The following is a 17,944-nucleotide window of genomic DNA, read 5'->3' as shown; positions in this document are numbered from 1 at the left end:
CAATCTGGCAGTCAGATTAAATCCCTGGATTAATTAACTAAGCATAAGATGTAATTTTATTGTTCTCAAGAAAGGCGTCCAGGCCTCTCTTGAACTCATTAAGTGAGTTGGACATCACCACTTCCTCTCCCAGAGAGTTCCAGAGCCTCACGGCTCTGACCGTAAAGAATCCCCTTCTATGCTGGTGCAGGAACCTCCTTTCCTCCAGACGCATAGTGTGCCCCCTCGTCTTTGTCACCATCCTTGGTATAAACAGGTCATGGGAGAGATCTCTGTACTGCCCCCTGATGTATTTATACATGTTTATGAGGTCTCCCCTAAGCCTTCTCTTTTCCAACGTAAATAGGCCTAATTTTGACAACCTCTCTGGGTATTCTAGTCCCTCCATTCCCTTTATTACCTTAGTCACCCTCCTTTGTACCCTCTCTAGCTCCAATATGTCTTTCCTGAGCACCGGAGCCCAGAACTGTGCACAATATTCTAAGTGCGGCCTTACCAGCGCTTTATACAGAGGAAGAACAATGTTCTCATCATATGCCCCTATTCCTCTTCTGATGCATGCCATGACATGCCAAACATGGCATCTAAGAATGTTTGACAGAGTTCGGCTCAATGCCCCTCCTCCCCAAGTGCTCAATAGTATGGGGCTGCCTAGTTACTACAATATTTAAATGCCTAATAATGGTGTCTGGGCATGGAATGTACGAAAGTCTATTAAGCAACATCCAATAAGTTACTTTTTAACGCCTTCATACACATTAGACTAAAACACACGCTTCCAGGAAGAAGCAGGTGCGAAATGCACGTCGGGGCTTCCGCCTACCCAGTGGCTGCGACTATCCTAGGTACTATTCCTATACATATATCTATGCTCTTATAGATTTATATGGTAGTTTTTTTAACCCCTTCAGCTTTTTAGCTGGTATGTCTATTGCACGCAAGGCACTTTATGTATTTATTTATATGCCTACCTCTTCCGACAAGCCTACAACCTGCAGTAACCACAGCTCCACCACATTACTGCATGACCTCCTCTACCCCCACCTACTGTATCCTCACCCATCCCTTGTAGACTGTGAGCCCTCCCGGGCAGGGTCCTCGCTCCTCCTGTACCAGTCGCTGACTCGTTTTGTTAAGATTATGTAAATGTTTTTGCTATGTATATCCCTATCACAAGTAAAGCGCCATGGAATAAATGGCGCTATAATAATAATAATAATAATATGCTGTATTATAAGCATTTACTTATTAATATATACATATTCCTTATAGATTTAATTCTGTTTTTTTGTTAAACTACTCTAGTAGTGCATGATCTATTGAACTGGTACCATTGTTGGTCTGATTAATTTTTAAATATTTCATTGCACTAGGAATATGTTGTAATAGAACCACATGTTATATACTATCCACTTGGTGGCTACAATATAATTATTTATTATTTTTATGTCACATGAATTTTTGTAATTGTGACATACTCAGGGGTACCATTTCTAATTTATACTGGGTGAGGAGTGACTCTCTCTTGTATCTCCTCTTGAATTTTAATATATTTTTGTCTTTGTAAAGTTCGATTCATAAACATTTACGTTTTACTCTATTGGATTTATATCATCTCTGTCTTTTTGGATGTCTATGTAATTCAGCAGTATCCATTTAATGTACCGGTATGTGGTCAAATATAAGCACATTAGACTAAAGTTGCATGAAAGCGCTGGGGGTTTGGTTGACTATATAATGTATTTGGGGACCTCCTGACAGATGATGTCAGGGCAGAGAAGGATTTGGCATCCTGAATTTCAGAGGCTAATCAGTTTGTTCTTCCTGTAGATAATCCTCCGCTAGAGGAGTCTGGAGGCGACTCTCTCATACAGACCAGAGGAAAGCTGGAATATTTGTGTGTATGGGGGAGGTGGGAGAGATAACCGTCTGCCAATGACTGTTCAGCCAACACTTATCTCATGTGTATGGGGCCGTTAGTATTACATGACAAGCAGTGATAATACACGGCACTACAGTAGAACAGTGCATCACCTGAGCAATCAGGGGCTTGTATGTTGTATGATAGCACTAAGGAGAGTTGTTTAACTCCTTAGTGACGGAGCCAATTTTGATCTTAATGACCAGGCCAAATTTTACAATTCTGACCAGTGTCACTTTATGAGGCAATATCTCTGGAACGCTTCAACGGATCCTACTAATTCAAAGATTGTTTTTAGCGACATATTGTACTTCACGATAGTGGTAAAATTTATTCAATATGACTTAAATTTATTTGTGAAAAAAAATGAAAATTTGGCGAAAATTTAGCAATTTTCAAACTTTGAATTCTTATGCCCTTAAATCAGAGTTATGTCACATGCTTCACAGGAACTGAAGCAACGTGGAAGGAAAAAATAAACATTTAACTTTTTTACATAAATTTTACTTCAGACCCAAATTTTTTTATTTTCACAAGGGTAATAATAGAAAATGGACCATAAAATTTGTGGTGCAATTTCTTCTGAGCATGCCGATATCCCATATGTGGGGGAAAACCACTGTCTAGGCACCCGGCTAGGAAGGGAAGGAACATTAGGTCGTCATATGGAAAATTTTAATTTTTTTTTTACGAAAATATTGTTTTAGCCTCAAATTTGTAATTTTCATAATGGATAATAGGTAAAATGGACACCGAACGCGATGATACTGCATATGTGGTCAAAAATTTCTGTCTGGGCACATGACAGGGTTAGGAAAGGAAAGAGTGCTATTTGTCTGGAATAAATTGTGAATGTGGCATTTGGAAAGCACCTGACATGCGAAAACAGCAGAAACACCCCCAGGTGACCCCATATTTGAAGCTTCACTGCCTAAGGAATTCATCTAGGGGAGTAGTGAGTATTTTGAACTCATAGGTGCCTCACAGAATTTTTTAACACTGAAACATGGAAATATGACATTTTAGTGGTAAAAATATAATTATTGTATTTGCTGCAAATTTTCAGGTACACAGGGTTAATAGGTGAAACTGAACCCCATAATTTATTGCACACTTTCTTCCGAACGCGGTGAAGCCCCATATGTCGTCAGAAATTACTTTTAGGCCACACATCAGCGCTGAGAAGGAAGGAGCGCTATTTGGCTTTTGGAGCGCAGATTTTGCTAGAATAGTTTACATTCTAGCAAATGTAAACTATTCTAGGGCGACATTTTTGGAGCTCTGAAGGTGTTAGAACAGCAGAAAAACCCCAAAAGTAACCCCATTGTAGAAATTGCACCTCTCAATGAATTCATCTACGGCTGCAGTGACTATTTTGTAACATCCATGCCAGGCTTTTTTTCTGGAGAATTGCAAAACTGCCAGATTAGTGCCCACACATTGTGCCCACATACAGTGTACATTGTTCCCAGCTTGTGCTTCTGGCGATACGCAGCCCCTTAAACTGTCAAGTGCTATCTTCCCACTATAACAATGCCAAACATATGGCTGCTTATAGTGGTTTAGGCACAATGGGGTTCAGAAGGAGGGACATTTGGATTTGGGAGAGCAGAATTCACTGGATTTAATTCGAGGGGGAAGAGAGACATGTCGCTTTTCAGTTTGTTCTACCAGTAACGTGGGAACCCCATATAGTTTCAGTGACAGATGACAGACCCGAGTCTGGTTTTGTTGGGGATAAATTAGGGGGTTTTATTGTTAACATTTTCGGACGCATAATATCTTTTGATCGCTTCCAGAATAAGGCTTCGATCACATTCTTGTGTTCAACGCTGAGCACTTACCGCAGGGTTTCCGTGTAAATTCCACAAAAATGCGATACAGGTGAAACCCCCAATAGACCCACCCACCATAACGACGCAGATGGAGACACTTTGGGCTCCGTTTGGCATCTGCTCAGGTGGTCTCCATCTTTTTAGGCGTGCAAAGATCTGGGGTTGCCCACACTTGTGCGCTAAAAAGAAGTCCTAAATAATGGGACACCCTGGATCAGAGACCAGTTCAAAGTGACTACATCAGCCTCATAAGTAAGTGGGTCCGTCTGGGGTTTTGTCTGAATCACGGTATTGGGGAATTAACACGGAAACCTAGACGTAAGCTCTAAGTGGAGAGCGCAGGATAAATGTGAGTTAAGCTTTATTCCGATTTTTGTAAGGTAGAATGAACAAATAGACAGCAGTACAAGAATAGTCCTTATTTTTATTTTTTCGCCGTTTTCCGTGTGGTAAAAGTGATAAGGCAGGCAGATTATTCTTCGGGTAGGTGCGATTACAGCGATACCAGATTTATATATACTGTATATTTTTTAAGCTTTTGCTGCCATCACACAGTAAAAATGTTTGTTTTTTTATAAAATACTAGGTTTTTTTGTCGCTATGTTATGCGTGATCCTACTGTACCATGAACCGAGGAGTGCCTGGAGGGCCGTAACTAAGTATCAACCCGATCCAACCAAGGTCGCACGGCAGCTAACGACTCCGTGAACCAAGGAGGAACGGAGCAGATGGACCAGGTGCGACTCCAGGTCAGACCCCGATCACAGCTGTTGACCCACACCGGGGAATGCAGGAATGGGCAGGTTAGGCTGGCATGCAGACAGGTAGGCACTGGCAGGCACGGCTGGAGGGCAGACGGGAAGATACTGGCAAGCACGGCTGGTATGCAGACAGGGGGGTACTGGCGAGCATGGCGGGAGTGCAGACAGGGAGGCACTAGCAGGTTGGAGCCCAGGCTGGATAGAGGCCAGTACAGACTGGGAGACTGGAGCAGAGCCGCAGTTGCGGTAGACAGGTAGAGCAGAGAGGAACTGCCGAAGCGGTGGGCTAGGCAGAGCGGAGAGGAACCGCCGGATCGGTGAGCTAGGCAGAGCAGAGGGGAACCGCTGGAGCGGTGAGCAAAGCAGAGCAGAGCAAAACCGCAGGTGCGGTGAACAAGGCAGAGCAGAGAGGGACCGCAGGAGCGGTGGGTAAGTCAGAGCAGAGAGAAGCCGCCGGAGTGGTGGGCAAGTCAGAGCAGAGAGAAGCCGCCGGAGCGGTGGGCAAGTCAGAGAAGAGAAGCCGCCGGAGTCGTGGGTAAGTCAGAGAAGAGAAGCCGCCGGAGCGGTGGGTAAGTCAGAGCATAGAGAAGCCGCCGGAGCGGTGGGCAAGTCAGAGCATAGAGAAACCGCCGGAGCGGTGGGCAAGTCAGAGCGGCGCGAAACCGCAAGTGCAGTGGACAAGGCAGAGAGGACAGGGCTCTGTTCACATGGAACAGACTGGAAAACACGGAGGAAGGGAAAAGGGACAAGCAGAACCAGATACACACAAGGTACTTGCTAGGAAGTAGCGAGTGGACACAAAACTCACAAACAGAAGTACAGAGACAACGAGTAGGAGTTAGGTGCAGGGTCAGACAATGCAGGAAAAGGGAAGGTATGGACATAGAGAAAAACAGATAACAGGCTAAGGTACAGTTCAGACATGAACTGCTACTGCAAGAGATACAGGAGAAAGTCTGGGTATATGGCCCCCAGAATGGCAGACAAACAGGCTAGGGTACAGTTCAGACAGGAACTGCTACTGCAAGAGATACAGGAGCAAATCTGGGAGTACAGCTCCCAGAGTAGCAAAAACAGACTAGAAGACAGAGGTGACAGAACCTGGCAATACAGTATGCAAAGACAAACTGAGTGAAGGTGTTGCTCAGGCACCTCCTTCTGGGTGGAGGGGGTTTAAATATCCAGTGACTGACAGCAATAGGCTGGAGACGCAGTAGGGGTGTGCCCACAGCAGCTATAAGAATCAGGAAGTAACCGGGGGGGGGCCGCTGCCCTAAGCAGACAGTCAAGAGCAAAGCACACAGCATGATCTGGAACACGGTTTGCAGGCTGGACTGAAGGGTAAGATTGCGGTCTTGCATGGTGGGAGGTGGTGCACCATGCAACCATGCCGCCAGGGATGTTACAGCTATATTCTGAGAGCTGTAAATTTAATTTTTTTGCCGAATTAGCTATTTTAGGGCTAGTTTTTTGCAGTTTGGCGGTTTCACTTTTACCATTTTTTTTTACATAACTTTTTGATTGCTTTTAATTCACTTTTTGGTGAGTCAGTATGATGAAAAAGCAACGTTTTTGGCTTTTTTTTATGGTGTTTGCCAAATGGAATAAATAATGTGCCAGTTTTATAGAGCGGGCCGTTCCGGACGTGGCGATACCAATTTTATGTGTACTTTTTTGTTTATTTTTGTTTTATCACAAACGCTGTGTTTTGAATGGCGAAACAGATTTTTGTGACGTGTGCGTTTTTTTCTTTTTTCACTGTGGGACATGTATAATTTTTATTTTTAGCACTGGTCTCATACACTGCAGTACTCGTGTAGTGTAGTCCGCTTATAGCTGGATCTCAAAGGCCACCATACCCTGGGGTCATCACATGACCTCAGGGTACCATTGTAACCATCGTGATCGGCAATTTTCATCGCGGGGGTCTCATGGTTACAAAGGGGGTCTTGTGACCCCCTTGTAACAACTTAAATACTGCTGTCGCAATTGACAGCTGTATTTAAGGGCTTAATCGGCCCTGATTGGTTGCAAAACCGTCCGGGGCCGATACTGCAGGGTGCCAGCTGTCACATACAGCTGACACCCACGCGAATTGCCACCGCCGGGTGGCAATATTCCTTTATTCCCAATTGCAGTTTTAAAACGGCAATGAGGGGAAAAAGTCCCTTAACGACAGCCGTTTTAATGCGTATTGGCGTTCATTAAGCGGTTAAAACAAAAGTTCTAAAAGAGGTGCCTAAACAGTGGAAACATACACAAGTGACACCATTTTGGAAACTAGACCCCTCAAGGAATATTTAGATGTGTGATGAACACCTTGAACCCCCAGGTGCTTCACAGAAGTTTATAACGTAGAGCTGTGAAAATGAAAAGTCTATTTTTTTCTATAAAAATGTTTTTTAGTCCAAAATTTTTTATTATCACAAGGGTAACATGAAAAAATGGACCTCAAAAGTTGTTGTGCAATTTCTGCTCAGTTCACCAATATACAATGTGTGGTCGAAAACTACCTTTGAGGCACAGTGCAAAACTCAGAAGGGAAGAAGCGCCATTTTGGAGTTCAAATTTTGCTGGAATGGTTTGGGTATGCTATGTCACATTGGGAGAGCCCCTGAGGTGCCAAAACAGCAGAATCCCCCATAAGTGACCCAATTTTACAAACTACACCTCTCAATGAATTCATCTAAGGGTGCAGTGATCATATTGACACCACAGGTATATCACAGAATTTTATACCATTGGGCAGTGAAGGAAAAAATAATTACATTTTTACCACAAATATTTTGTTGTAGCCCCAGATTTTACATTTTCACATGGGGAAATTGGTAAAAAAAATGGCACCAAAATGTGTCACACAATTTCTGCTGAACGTACCTCACATGTGGCTGTACAGTACAGCTTAGCCACACTGTGAGACTCGGGTGGGACAGAGAGCTATTTGCCTGCTGGAGGGCAGATTTTCCTAAAATAGTTTGCGGACTCCATATACAGAGCCCCTAAGTGCTAGAAGAGCAGAATCCCCCCTCAAGTGACCCAATTTTGGAAATCATACCCCTGCCCAACATGTGGACGCTAAAAGAGGTTAAGACACACTGTAGTGCTCAGAAAGGAGGTGGGATTTGAGAGCGCAGAATTTGCTGAATTTCTTTTGGCGAGGGGAGGGGGGCGAGAAGCCATTTTGCTTTTCCAGAGCCTTTGTACTACCAGTAACGTAGAAGCTCCCTATAATTCCATTAACACATGACGGACCTGAGTGGGGGCTTTTATGTGAAGCTTTAATTGGGAATATTTTACATAACATTTTGGATCACATTTATCCAGCGCTCTACGCTGAGCACTTACTTTGGGGTTTCCATCTAAATCTCAGAATGATGTTATTCAGATGAAATCCCCAAGAGATCCATTCACTATAATGAGATGAGGCAGTAGAGTTACTCTGGACTCCGTCTGGGGAATTACTGTATTTTTTTTCTATTCAGCGTTGTCCTTTTCAGAGGTGCACAAAACTGTGGCTGACCACGTTTTTATCTACGGCTAAAAAGAAGGACACTGCCGAATCATAGGTCAGACGACGTCCACAGTGCCTCCATTTGCCTCATTACAGGGAATCTTCCACCGGGGGTTCTCTCTGAATCATTTATTTCAGAGATTTAAACGGAAACCCCGGTGTAAGTGCTCAGCGCAGAGTGCAGGATAAATGAATGACTGAGCCTTACTGCGATCTTTGGGAGGCAGAATGAACAAATCAACAGCAGGTGAATAATTGGTTTTATTTATTTTTTACGCTGTTCCTTGTGCAGTGTAAGTAATTAGGCAACTTTATTCTTTGGTCGGTGCGATTACAGTGATACCAGACTTATATTGGGTTTTATGATTGGCTGCTGCCACACACTAAAAAATGTTTTTTTTGCAAAAACTAGTCTTTGCATTGCCATATTTTGAGAGCTATAATTTTTCCATATTTCTGCCGACAGAGTCATGTAGGGGCTTGTTTTTTGCGGGACAAATTGACGTTTTTATTGGTAAAATTTTCGGGCAAATTACATTTTTTGATTGCTTTCTATTCTGATTTTTGGGGAGGCAGAGTGAACTAAAACCAGCAATTGGTTTTTTTTGTCATTACTTGTGTGGTAAAACTGATAAGGCAGCTTTATTCTTCGGGTCAGTACGATTATAGCGATACCTCATTTATGTAATTTTTTTTATGTTTTTGCGCTTTTACATAATTATTTTTTCAATAAAAGTTTTTATCTGGACATCGCTGTCTGTTGAGAGCTGTAACTTTTTAATTTTTCGGCTGATGGAGTTGTATGGCAGCTTGATTTTTACGGGACAAGATGACGTTTTCAGCGATACCATTTTTATTTACATCTGTCTTTTTGATCGCGTTTTATTCCACTTTTTTCCAGCAGTATGATGAAAAGGCTTTTACGCTATTCACTGAAGGGGTTAACTAGTGTGACACTGGTCATTCTGGACACAGCGATACCAAATACATTTACTTTTTTTGTTTGTTGTTTTTTTTTACATAAAAATGTGGATTTATTAGTGTAATATATTTTACTATTATTTTTTAACATTTTTTTAACAATTTTTTTTTTTACTTAGTCCCGATATGGTAAATTCACTTTTTTTCACAGGTATAATGTATTGTAATGCACTAGCATTGCAGTACATTATACCTTTGTAGAATACTTGTGAGACCATGCTGTGAGGGGATAACCCATCCTGGTGCACAAACTAGCACCCAGCCATGATGGGCTATCCCCGTTACTGAACGTAATGGGGTTAATGTCCTTTAATTAGACCTACTGTTCACTCAGGGCAAAGTTCTGTACCATCTAAGCAAGCCTCCTGGCCTGAGCTAAGGACCTCGCCCTGCTCTTTGTCTCCACTATGCTTCCTGGCTGAAATCCAGATTCAGGCTGTGTGCCCACGATGCGTTTTTAATGCGTTTCTGCATCTGCGCAAATGCATTAAAAACGCATGGTAGAAGGGCAGCAATGTTCCCCAATGATAATACGCATGTGCTGTGCACATGCTGCGGAAATTTCCGCTGCGGATTATCATTGCGGAAAAAAACACAGCACTACCAATTATTTTGCGGAAGTGCTGCGTTTTCGCCGCCATTGACTTGCATTAGAACGCGCCAATTCCGCAAGACTGCATCTGTACTTGCGTAATTGGCGCGTTCTAATGTGCGGATGGTACCCGGGTGTAGAGGAGAGGAGACTCTCCTCCGGACCCAGGTACCATTAAAAAATCTGTAAAAAAAGAATAAAATAAAAAATAAATGTATATTTACCTTCCAGCGGCCCGCGGTGCACTCCTCCTTGCTTCCCGGAACTTCGCGGATTGAAGGACCTGCGCTGACGTCAGAGTCATGTGACGGGTCACGCGACGCTGACGTCGGCAGGTCTTTCAATCCACTGCTGCCGACAAGGGAGAACAGAGTGTAAAGCAGGACTCCGGGGGCCATCGGAGGGCAAGTGTACATTTATTTTTTTATTTTTAACCACTCTCTCGGGTCACACTATATAAATCCATGCCGGTTGCATGGATTTATATAGTGTGACCAAGTTGTCAAGCACTTTCCAAGTGACGCTAATCGCTTGGAAAGCTCTTGTCAACCCGCATGCGGAAATGCACGTGAAGAACACTTCATTTCCGCATGTCCCTGGCAGGAAAACGCATGTACAATCCGCATGCATTTTTTTCTGCCAGGGAGATGCAGAAACGCTCAGGAAAAAATCCTGAGCATTTCTGCATCGTGGGCACATAGCCTTACACTGCCATTATATCTTTGCTTTCCTTCAGAACATACTATTTGATGTCTCCCTCCTGGCACACAACACCATATCAATTCAAGTCTGCAACCAGATGGACTGAATGTCTGTATTTCTCATTTACTTATCCCTATCTGACTCATCACCAGTAAATTGTTCTCCTGTGTGCTCATATAGCTCAGAATGAGGGCTCCCAGACAGTATGGTGCCCCCACAATTACTGATAATAAAAAAAAAAAAAAAAAAAAAAAAAACACACACATTACTCAACCAACTCTGTTCCTGAGATGCGCTGCTCCGGTCTGTGCAGTGTGAGTACTGAGGCTCCATACTACAGGTGTGATGTAGTGACGCCATTGTGCCGGCAGTGCACAGAGTCTCAGAGTGACAGGCGAAGGCTGAATGGCGGATCGGCGAGCTTTCAACTCCCTGATTTACTATTCTATTCAATGGTATCACTGTCATAGGAATGTGGATATCACTGAAATTGTGATGATGGGTAAGGAGAGTGTGCTCGGTGCTGAACCGTCTCAATTCATGGGCACCATAGCGGCCGCATGGGCTTCCGTTATGAATGATACGCCCCTGCCAACGATTGTGTGGCAAATATCTCATAGGTCCTGGGTTCATTAGTATCTGCACCAAGAATGGGGCTCAGTGAGTATTCATTCATTAGTTGTGGGGTGGATGGTACCAAGTTGTGTGTGTAGGGGGCAATACTGTGGGAAAACCCCACTAAAATAAAATATTAAACCCTTTTTAAATATATGCATTGAAAACTGGACTAACATATTCCGCAGCGGAAACGCATCAAAAACGCATGGTAATCCGCACCCCATGGTCCCCAATGGCATTCCGCACCCCATGGTCCCCAATGGCATTCCGCAATGTCAATGCACATGCCGCAGTGTTTCTGCAGCGCTCATAAATCCGCAGCATGTTCATTAATTTTGCGGAAGCGCCGCCATTGACTTGCATTGAGACGCATAGAATCCGTGTCTGTACATTTGTACACGCGGATTATATGCGTTTCAATGTGCGGATGGTACCTAGTTCTGGAGGAGAGAAGACTCTCATCCAGACCTGGGTACCATTGTACCTGTAAAAAAAAGAATAAAATAAAAAATAAAGTTTAAATTCACCTGTCCGGCGGCTCCTGCAGCGCTTCTCCTTCCAGGATCTGAGATGACGTCGCGGTCATATGACCGCAGCCTGTCTCGCGAGATACCGGCAAGCCAGGAAGGAACCAGGAAGGAGCGCGACAGCACACACTGCGGCATCGGAGGTAAGTATAGCTTTATTTATTTTATTTTTATGGTCACACTGTATAAATCCATGCCGTTTGCATGGATTTATACAGTGTGACCTAGTTGTCAAGCACTTTCCAAGTGATGCTATCGCCTGGAAAGTGCTTGTCAGTCCGCATGTGGATCCGCATGTATTCTGCAGGAAAAACGCATGCACAATCTGCATGCGTTTTTTCTGCCAGAGAGATGCAGAAATGCTGCAGAAATTTTCTGCTTCATTTCTGCATCGTGGGCACATAGCCTAATGCTGATATATATCAAAAAATTCACTGATACATTAAATAGAACCAGATATGTCTCCAGGTATATATAAATGAAAGGATATGTTACTCATCAGAGAATGGTTCAATAATCCGCCTCGATGCGTTTCCCCAACAGCTTCATCAGGATGCTTGATACAGGGATAATAATTCATGATGTTCAGCTTAGTGTGCCTAATAGCCAGGTGTCCATGTTTAAATATCCCACTTCATCCAAAACCCCTCCTCAGACTAGGAGACCCATTACCATTCCTAGAGCTGAATTGTCGTAGGATATATAGAATGGAGTCAGTCTACAATAATGTACTGCGCCTGCGCTTCTTCTCATGAGCTACAGGTGCGATAATGTCCATCCCCTAGTGTGCATGTCCGGAAGTGACGTGCTTTACACTGAAACGCCAGATAAACTGATTACCGCCGCGCCACTCGTACCTGTGACTGCGCATGCCTGTAGTTATGTGTTCCACGCCGGAGACCATAATGGCCTATATGTGTCCGGACCATCACCCTTGTCAGTAAAGTAACATACGATTAAAGGGTTTCTGTTTACCTGTGTGTTGTATCCTATCACCTGATTACAGGGGCATAATGGGGGCATTACACTGTATGGGGGCATCATACATACTGCATAAGGGGCATTACACTGTGTGGGGGCATCATACATACTGCATAAGAGCCATAATGGGGGCATTACACTGTGCGGGGGGCATCATACATTCTGCATAAGGGGCATAATGGGGGCATTACACTGTGTGGGGGCATCATACATCCTGCATAAGGGGCATAATGGGGGCATTACACTGTGTGGGGGCATCATACATCCTGCATAAGGGGCATAATGGGGGCATTACACTGTGGGGGCATCATACATACTGCATAAGGGGCATAATGGGGGCATCATACATCCTGCATAAGGGGCATAATGGGGGCATTACACTGTGGGGGCATCATACATACTGCATAAGGGGCATAATGGGGGCATTACACTGTGTGGGGGCATCATACATCCTGCATAAGGGGCATAATGGGGGCATTACACTGTGTGTGGGCATCATACATCCTGTATAAGGGGCATAATGGGGGCATTACACTGTGTGGGGGCATCATACACTGCATAAGGGGCATATTGGGGGCATTACACTGTGTGGGGGCATCATACATACTGTATAAGGGACATAATGGGGGGCATTACACTGTGTGGGGCATCATACATCCTGCATAAGGGGCATATTGGGGGCATTACACTGTGTGGGGGCATCATACATTCTGCATAAGGGGCATAATGGGGGCATTACACTGTGTGGGGGACATCAAACATACTGCATAAGGGGCATAATGGGGGCATTACACTGTGTGGGGGACATCATACATACTGTATAAGGGACATAATGGGGACATTACACTGTGTGGGGGCATCATACATGCAGTATAAGGGGCATAATGGGGGCATTACACTGTGTGGGGGACATCAAACATACTGCATAAGGGGCATAATGGGGGCATTACACTGTGTGGGGGACATCATACATACTGTATAAGGGACATAATGGGGACATTACACTGTGTGGGGGCATCATACATACTGTATAAGGGGCATAATGGGGACATTACACTGTGTGGGGGGTCATCATACATCCTGCATAAGGGGCATAATGGGGGCATTACACTGTGTGGGGCATCATACATCCTGCATAAGGGGCATAATGGGGGCATTACGCTGTGGGGGGCATCATACATCCTGCATAAGGGGCATAATGGGAGCATTACGCTGTGGGGGGCATCATACATCCTGCATAAGGGGCATAATGGGGGCATTACACTGTGGGGCAGTAAAGGGGTCCTGTACTATGAGAACAATACGTTTCCTCCCTTCCTGTCTCCATAGTTGGGTCGTATGTATCTATTACAGGAAACAGAACAAAAACCTTATGATTCTTATAAAGGGGCAACACAAGACCCCAAAAGAGTCTCGGTGCTGAAGGGGTTAATGCCCCCTGCGCCCAGTAATGGGGGTCTCCACATACCTCCACCTGCAGAGCCGCCACCACATATATGGCTGCTCTGTGCGCACAGGAGCTGTGATGAGGTCACAGGAGGGGAGGAGTCAGGGGTCACATGATCAGGGGCCTCAGTGGATGCAGGACTCTGCTGTGCTGGTTGTCATGGTGCTGGATGAGCTGAAGTTTATGTGTGGGGTCAGGAGGGGTTTACAGTGTGGATGTAGCAGAGCCGCGTGTGTACGAGGCGTACGGAGCAGAGCCGCGTGTGTACGAGGCGTATGGAGCAGAGCCGCGCGTGTACGAGGCGTATGGAGCAGAGCCGTGTGTGTACGAGGTGTACGGAGAGGAGCCGCGTGTGTACGAGGTGTACGGAGCGGAGCCGCGTGTGTACGAGGTGTACGGAGCAGAGCCGTGTGTGTACGAGGTGTACGGAGCAGAGCCTCGCGTGTACAAGGTGTACGGAGCAGAGCCGCGTGTGTACGAGGTGTACGGAGCGGAGCCGCGTGTGTACGAGGCGTACGGAGCAGAGCCGTGTGTGTACGAGGTGTACGGAGCGGAGCCGCGTGTGTACGAGGTGTACGGAGCGGAGCCGCGTGTGTACGAGGTGTATGGAGCGGAGCCGCGTGTGTACGAGGTGTACGGAGCAGAGCCGCGTGTGTGCGAGGTGTACGGAGCAGAGCCGCGTGTGTACGAGGTGTACGGAGCAGAGCCGTGTGTGTACGAGGTGTACGGAGCAGAGCTGTGTGTGTACGAGGTGTACGGAGCGGAGCTGTGTGTGTACGAGGTGTACGGAGCGGAGCCGCGTGTGTACGAGGTGTACGGAGCGGAGCTGTGTGTGTACGAGGTGTACGGAGCGGAGCCGCGTGTTTACGAGGTGTACGGAGCGGAGCCGTGCGTGTACGAGGCGAGCTGAGCCGCGCGTGTACGAGGCGTGCGGAGCGGAGCCGCGCGTGTGCGAGGCGTGCGGAGCGGAGTCGCGCGTGTACGAGGCGTACGGAGCAGAGCCGTGTGTGTACGAGGTGTACGGAGAGGAGCCGCTTGTGTATACAGAGCCGTGTGTGTACAGTGCAGAGCCATGTGTGTACGGAGCGGAGCCGTGTGTGTACAGAGTCGTGTGTGTACGCTGTATACAGCTGTATACTCCCAGGTTCGGTCGGAGACACCGTGGCTCTTTATCAGACTGTAGAAGAACTGACACTGGACACTCGGTAAAACTGCGCTCGGACGTCTCTTGTTTCTCGCACAGATATTGATAACATAAGATGGAGTCAGACGAACCCTCCTACAAAACCTGATAAAGTCATTACTACAGGACTGGATGAGAAAGGGATTTATTCTACAAGAAACGCTGGGGCCACAAATGAGAGAATCCGGGCCCCGTGGCTGGATACTCCGGGCCCCCAGCGTGTTAGGAGCAGATGGGGTCTTTGTCCCTGGAGCTTCTCTGCTCGGTATAATGAGACTCTGATCTTGTTCTTATAAAGAGGGTTGAAGTAAAATAGAAGCTGCCTGAATATGAGGACCTTGTCTGATCTCTATGTCCTTGTGTACAGAGCTATGGAGATAGCGCTATTCTCTGTATAATAGATGTGATGTCGCTGGAGCCCTAATATTCCTGTACAGGGGTCTCTGGAGAGATAATCTTAATAAACCAGACATTTAGATTTGTTAAGTCAAGAGAAATACACTATTGTGTTTAAATTGTCTTGTACATGTTTGTGTATTTCTGAAGGTCATAGTAGTTATATAACCCTGAATGCTGAATTCTATTCATTTGGAAACAATCATGTTTACTATGCTAATGACAAATTGTAATAAAGCCCCCGTCTCATATAGCGAGATTGCATTCGAGATCGCTTCTGAGTCACGGTTTTGGTGACGCAACAGCAACCTCACCAGCGATGTTGTTATGTGTGACACTTTGCAGCAATCAGGCCCCTGCTGTGAGGTCGCTGATTGCTGCAAAGTGTCCTGGACCATTTTTTTGGTCCTTGCCCTCCCGCTGGCCAGCACACATCACTGTGTGTGACCAGCGGGACAAGCGATCAGGCTGGTAACCATGATAAACAGCGGGTTACTAAGCGTGTGCCCCTAGTAACCCGCTGTTTATCATGGTTACCAGCCTGCTCCTGCTTCAGGCTGGTAACCAGGAGCAGGACATCGTGGAAAGATTCTTTCCACGATGTCGCTGCTCCCCTGATCGCTGGTGAGCCTGCCTGTTTGACAGCTCACCAGCGATCACTTAGCAACGCACCAGCGATACCAGCCAGGTCACATCGTTGTCGAGATTGCTGGTGCGTCGTTATGTGAGACGGTACCTTAAGTCAACTGAAAGTTTATTTACAACAGCCCCTGTGATACCAACTATGTAAATAGATTATTGCTTTGTGCCCACTATGCGTTTTTCAGGTGTTTTTGCCGCTGAATTTCCGCAGCGAAAACACTTAAAAAACGATTGGTAATACGTGCCCCATGGTCCCCAATGATAATCCGCATGTGCTGTGCACATGCTGCGGAAATTTCCGCTGCGGATTATCATTGCGTAAAAATACGCAGAATGTCCATTAATTTTGTGGACACGCAGCGTAATTGCCGCCATTGACTTGCATTGAAACGCTCAATATCCGTGTCAGCACATTTGCACACACGGATATTAAGCAATTCTATGTCCGGTTGGTACCCGGGTCTGGAGAAGAGGAGACTCTCCTGACTCGGGTACCATAGAACCTGTTAAAAAAATAATTTAAAATTTAAAAAATAAAGATTATACTTGCCTTCTGATGGCCCCCGGTATCCTCAGCGATGCGTCCGGTCTGTTGTATGGGTCGAGGTGGTGTGAAGACCTGCCATGACGTCATTGAGTCATGTGACAGGTCACGCGACCGCTGACATCGGCGGTCGCATGACCTGTCACATGACTCAATGACGTCATCGCAGGTCCTTCACACCACCGTGACCCATTCAACAGACCAGACGGAGTGGAGAAAAGAACGGGGGCCATCAGAAGGTAAGTATAATCTTTATTTTTTACCATTCTTATTCCTTTCTTTTAACTATTACTTGGTCACACTATATAAATCCATGCCGGTTGCATGGATTTATATAGTGTGACAAAGTTGTCAAGCACTTTTCCAAGTGATGCTAAAATCGCTTGGAAAAGCGCTTGATAACCCGTATGCAGAAATGCATGCAAAAACGCTTGACAAACGATTCTACCTGGCAGGAAAAACGCATGTAAAATCCACATGTGTTTTTCCTACCAGGGAGAAGCGGAAAGAATATGCAGCATTTCTGTATCGTGGGCACATAGCCTATCTCACACAATGATAGCTGAGCCATGTGCTTTCCCCCACCCTGTGACTGATGACCATACATAGATGTAAATATAAACAGGGATGTCTGTAGTGCTGCAGGCAGAATCAAGGAGAAGCAGAAGGGACATGTGTTTTTTTTTGTAGCAGTGAGTCTTGGGACAGAGATTCAGAAGGACTTTGGAAGGAGAATGGGAGACATCCTTCAGGAAAGTAGATGGATTGCATGGCATCTAAAGAGACACAGATTTGTATTCTACATGATTCTAGTCTAAGGGTACCGGCCCTGACTGGAAAGATTCGGATCTGCTCCATTAACAATCAGAGAGACCATGGATTCTTTTGGGGAGTCCAGGAGACAATGAAGAAGTAACCTGGCCCCATGGATATGTTGTTTTGTGGTTGCTAGGAGGGACCCACCAGTCGCCTAGAACCCATAGAGACATTTGGAGTTGCCAGTAGGGACCCACCGGCCACCTGGCAAAATGGAAACTCTCGGAGAGGCCAGATTTGGACCCTTGGGTCACCTGGTCTTGTACCTCGATGAACTACTAGCTTCCCAAGCTTGCCGCTACCTCCTCTCTGTGGGGGTCCACCAGAAGCGGAAGGCCACTGGTTGAGGAAGTCGGTCCTGGAAGTTTCCAAAGTCGCAGCTGTTCTATCCCAGGCGGGCGGAGAAGGATGGGTGAGACTGTGTAATGTTTTACCATCTTGGGCATTTGCTGGGACTGTTCTGTGTGATTATTGCCTGTTTTGTGGT

The 17,944-nt window shown here is 45.7% G+C and overlaps 2 protein-coding genes and 1 pseudogene across 2 annotated transcripts in view; 1 reads left to right on the top strand and 2 right to left on the bottom strand.

Annotated features, from left to right (window-relative positions):
- Window positions 1-13,960, bottom strand: part of LOC141270586 (gastrula zinc finger protein XlCGF66.1-like) — a 41,249-nt gene extending 27,289 nt beyond the window's left edge. The window contains exon 1 of the mRNA XM_073680670.1: window positions 13,898-13,960. The gene's annotated coding sequence lies outside the window, so the exon portion shown is untranslated. The remainder of the gene's footprint in view (window positions 1-13,897) is intronic.
- Window positions 1-17,944, top strand: part of LOC141270587 (gastrula zinc finger protein XlCGF66.1-like) — a 445,723-nt gene that overhangs the window by 193,968 nt on the left and 233,811 nt on the right. The window lies entirely within an intron of this gene.
- The window catches only part of LOC141270556 (uncharacterized), a 123,050-nt pseudogene that overhangs the window by 78,736 nt on the left and 26,370 nt on the right, over window positions 1-17,944 (bottom strand).

This window comes from Phyllobates terribilis, unplaced genomic scaffold, assembly GCF_046119375.1.
Source record: "Phyllobates terribilis strain yellow unplaced genomic scaffold, ASM4611937v1 Scaffold_5__5_contigs__length_657084704, whole genome shotgun sequence".
Classification (NCBI taxonomy): Eukaryota; Metazoa; Chordata; class Amphibia; order Anura; family Dendrobatidae; genus Phyllobates; species Phyllobates terribilis.
This window is presented reverse-complemented; position numbering and strand designations above follow the sequence as displayed.